The following is a 5,190-nucleotide window of genomic DNA, read 5'->3' as shown; positions in this document are numbered from 1 at the left end:
CCAAAGAGTTACAGTCCTTCACAGAAGAATGCAAATAATGGTCCTGCACACTTGTGTTAATGCAGCCCCAACAGTTGACTTCCTGACTCTGAACTGATCTGTGACCGACCAGTAGCAGTCAGGAGTTGCCAGCTTCCACACAGTGATTGCCACACACTTCTCTACCAAGAGGGCAGCTCTCATTTTGGTGTCCATGTGCTGCAGAGCTGGGGCGAGCTCTGCACAAAATTCCAGAAAGGTGGCTTTACACATCCAAAAGTTCTGCAGCCACTGGTCATCATCTCAGATGTGCATAATGATGCAACACCACCATTCTGTTTCATGAGCCCAAAAGTAATGTTCCACTGTGTGCAGCTGCTCTGTGAATGTCAAACGTAATCTGGTGTTGCTTCTATCCATGGCTCACAGCAGGTCCAGCAACTCTGACTCCTGTTCAGATAGGAACCTCATGATTACCTGCACTGCCATCCATGATTTGTTAATGACAGTTAACAGAATGTTAGAGAGCCATGCAGGATCCATCTTTTCACACAGAGATGGCACATGGTAAACGGGCCGTTGAAAAAATGCCACAAACTGCAGTCAGAAGTCCATAGAACGCTGAGACTTCAAAACAATGCATCATGGGACATTGAGCCTGCACTCATGATGTGCTGTGATTCACTCTGCCAACCCACAAGTCTGAGCGGCAGAAGGTGATGAGTAGCACTGTGGGATAGCTACCCACAGTGCACTGCTCTTACTGTTAATACTAGAGCTCTGCCGACAGAAGGAGTACAGTGTGAACATCCAAACCAGACAGTCTCTATGCAAAATAATAAATGGACACAAATCTGACATCAGGAATTATAACATTCAAAAACCAGTAGGAGAACACTTCAATCTCCCTGGTCACTCAATAACAGACCTAAAAGTGGCAATTCTTCAACAACAACAAAAAACCTTCAAAAACAGACTCCAATGTGAAACTGCAGAACTGGAATTAATTTGCAAACTGGACACCATCACATTAGGCCTGAATAAAGACTGGGAGTGGTTGGGTCATTACAAAACCTAAACCTAAATTTCCCCCATGCTAATTTCCCCCTACTGTTACTCACACCTTCTTGTCAACTGTTTGAAATGGGCCACTCATTACCACTACAAAAGTTACTTTTCCTCCCTTGGTATCCTACTGTTAATTGAATTGACTCATTAGACTGATCTCACACTTGGTAAGGGAACTCCCATCTTTTCATGTATTTATACCTGCTCCTGTATTTTCCACTCCATGCATCTGATGAAGTGGTTTCTAGCCCACGAAAGCTTATGCCCAAATAAATTTGCTAGTCTCTAAGGTGCCCACAAGGACTCCTCATTGTTTCTGCTGATACAGACTAACACAGCTACCACTCTGAAACATGCAATAGTGATATTATAGCGTTTTTTGGTCACTGACATAACGTTTGTTGACTAAACTCTGTAGCGTAGACAAGGCCTAAGATCAGTTGAAGAGGAGAGAGAGACTGTTGCCTGTAGGACCTCAGTCTCATCTGTTGCAGTACAGTGTAGAACACAGTGAACCTTAATTCTGGGCATTTCCTAACTTGCAAATGCTTGAATTTGCAACCTTAATAACATTCTTTTAACATATAGTTGTTGTTTTGTTGTTGGCAGTTTGTTTTGAATAATATAAAAAAGTGAACTAACATTATTTCATTTAAGGTTGTCTGGTGCCCTATATGAAATGCTTTGGTTGTCTCAATCTACTCCTTGTGGGACAGATGACCGCTTCACAGAAGCCACCAGCACAAATGGTAATAACCCATCCATCTAAGGTACTTATATGGCTCCCATCACCAGAGCATCTGAGCACCTCACAATTGGTAACATAAGTATTCTCACAACACCCCTATAAAATAGGGCAGTGCTATTATTCCCAATTTACAGATGATGGCTCATGACCCAGAAAGACTAAGAGCTTGTCTACACTTAAACACTACTGTAGCACTTCAGTGAAGAGCTATCTATGGCAATGGGAGGGGTTCTCCTGTCTGTATTAGGTAATCCCCTTCCCTGAAGGTGGTAGCTAGGTTATGGAAGAATTCTCCCCTCGACACATTAACCCCAGTGTATATAGCAGTTTGGTTTAACTGCAGTGTCCCGCATTGTAGATTTTTCACACCCCTGAAGCCCCTAGTGTTGACCAGGCCTCTGAGACTTGGAAGTTTGTGGCAGAGCAGGTAATGGACCCACAGTCTCCCAAGTCTCAGGCTAGCCCTCTAACAACCAGAGCATCCCTCATCACTAACTGGCACCCTTGTGGCCAGTCTAAGCTTAGTTGCCAATGGTAGATGGGTATGGAGACCAAATTATCCTCCCTTCCCTTAAAGATGAAAGGAGAGGAATGAAGCACAATGTGGAGAAATAAACTGTTTCTGTTGCAGCAGCCTTTTTCTGTAGGTAAACTGAGGACTTTTTCACTCTCTGGGGCTTTTTTTAATGAATAATTTCACTTAAAAATGTTAAAATCATGACAGCCACTGGCTCTCTCCTGAAATGTCACCATACCCCAGAATAAATATTATTGTCCTTTTTGGCCAGAGTGGTTAGCTAATATTGCAGGGTTCTTTCTGTTAGAATGAGAAATTGATGATATGAGTCAGGTATATTCAAGTAATTTTTTTTTTAAACACACAAGCGTACACAAAATCCTGTTCCCTGAACACATCAGAAATCAACAGCAGGTGGTTTCCTCATTCAGAAATCACCAAGTCTGCCCCTCCAGCGAGCTCTGTGTCCAAGAGGCCCTCTTGCTTCCTTTCAGGGTTTGTCTATACTAGGAAGACTATACTGGCATAGCTATGTCAGTATAGCCCCACAGTACAGATGCATTCTACACTAACAGAAGGTGTTTTTCTATTGGTGTAGGAACACCACTTCTCCCAGTGATGTTAAAGGCCTGTCTACACTTGAAATACGATAGTGGCACAGCTGTGCTGCTGTAGCACTTTAGTGCAGACACTACCTATGCCAACTAGGGTTGCCAGGTGCCCAGTTTTCAACCAGAAAGTCGAAAAGGGGACCTGGCAGTGTCTGGTCAGATGTACTAACTTGACACCAAAAGTCTGGTTACTGCAGGTGGGGAGGTGAGGTGCCGGGTCTTCAACCTGCACCAGCCTCTGCTCATCCAGGGGCTGCCTGCTACCTGCATCATGTGGGCAGGCAGGCAGCAGGCACCACATCAGGCTGCTGTTCCAGAGCAGAGGGTACCCAATAGGGGTGAGGAGGGAGGTGGAAAGGATCCAGCTATGAGGAAGGGTGGGGAGAAGCACAAGTGTGGGGCGGGGCCTGGAGGAAGAGGCGGAGCAAAGTGTAGGGCAGGAGGGTCTGGTTGTCAGCAATTAGAAAGTTGGCAATCCTAATGCCAGGGGGAGGGGTTCTCTCATTGATGTCGGTAATCCTATCAACCTAGCTACTGCATCTCGGGGAGGAGAAGAATTCTTCTGTTGACCTAGCACTATCTACACTGGGAGTTAGGTCAGCTTAACTACGTTAATCAGGGGTGTAGATGTAGCTGGGTGAATTTAACTTTTTAGTGTAGACCAGGTCTAACTACATCAATGAAAACGTTCTTCCATCAGCATAGTTGTGTCTACACTTGGGATTATGTTGGCATAGCTACACTGTATTTTTTTCACATCCCTGACTGACTATGCTGATATAACTTTCAAGTGAAAGCCAAGCCTCAAGGTCTCACTCATAACTGCTTCTTCAGGATTTCTGCTGGCTTCTGTTCTGCCTCTAGTGCACACAGACTGCAAAACCAAATATTCTAGAATCTAGCCCCTCTGTTTGCAGTCAGGGAAACCCCTCAGGCCAGATGGCTTATCTCCGACCTGCCATCTGCCTTGGGGACTCCCTCCTTTTGTGTAGCAGTTGTTTTCTATATAAAGGAGCTGGATTGCCCCTTCTATTGAGCTTGAACAAGAATGCCTGGCACACCCAATGGCTTTCATTTGGTCTAAGACTCTCTTTACATCAAAGACTCACTTGAATACAACCATTAGCACCTATCATCATAACAATACTGAGCGACAACAAAATAAAGCCAGGAATCCAGGTTACCGTATCCCAACTAGAGAATATTTTTGAAAGCAGAGTTAAGTACGGAAATTTTTAAAATGATGGAAATTGCAGGCTTCATTCAAGCAGGATAGAAGAAGTGTTCTGAATATTAAAAACAAAATAAAACCGCAAACTAATTTTGAAGTAGTGTGGCTAGTGCAAATCTCCCAAGAGATTAATTTAAGTATCTACAGATGAAAAGATTCCTTATAACGAGGGAAAGAGAACAGCCACTGCCCTTTAGATACGGGGAAAAAAATCCAGGGCCTGATCCCTGCATCCATTAGAGTCAATGGAAAGATGAGGAAGGTGAAGTAGTATCTTTTATTGGACTAAATTTTCTTGATGAAAAAGAGGTGCTTTTGAGCTCTTCTTCAGATCTGAAGATCCAGTCAAAGATATTATCTTACCCTCCTTGTCCCGTTAATATCCTGGGACCAACATGGCTACAACACTGCAGAGAACAATGGAAAGACTGACACTTACAATTTACCAGTCAGCCTGAGATGCTTGATAACTAACAAGGTGCTGACATATATAAATTGGCTATTAAGAATTAAATCACAAGAGGACATACTACCTGAATTAAACATAAATGAGGCTAGGAACAATTTGATTTAGAGGTCAGGCTAGATTATCATAATAGTCCCTTCTGGCCTTAAAAATCTATGACTTGTTGGATTTATAAATGACTGACCTAAATACAGAGAAATCATGTGTATAACCACCAGATTCCCATCCTGGAGAGAAACTGATTGGAAATGATTCCCCATGTTTATTCCCCCCCCCCCCCCCCCGTTCCTCACACATTCTTGTCAACTGCTAGAAATGGCTCACCTTGATTATTACTACAAAAGGTTTTTTTTTTCTCTCCTAGCTGGTAATAGCTCACCTTACCTGTTCACTCTCGTTACAGTGTGTATGGTAACACCCATTGTTTCATGTTCTCTGTGTATATAAAATCCCCCTACTGTATTTACCACTGCATGCATCCGATGAAATGAGCTGTAGCTCACGAACGCTTATGCTCAAATAAATTTGTTGGTCTCTAAGGTGCCACAAGTACTCCTTTTCCTTTTGCGG

The sequence above is a fragment of the Dermochelys coriacea genome, chromosome 1, assembly GCF_009764565.3.
Source record: "Dermochelys coriacea isolate rDerCor1 chromosome 1, rDerCor1.pri.v4, whole genome shotgun sequence".
NCBI lineage: Eukaryota > Metazoa > Chordata > Testudines > Dermochelyidae > Dermochelys > Dermochelys coriacea.
This window is presented reverse-complemented; position numbering follows the sequence as displayed.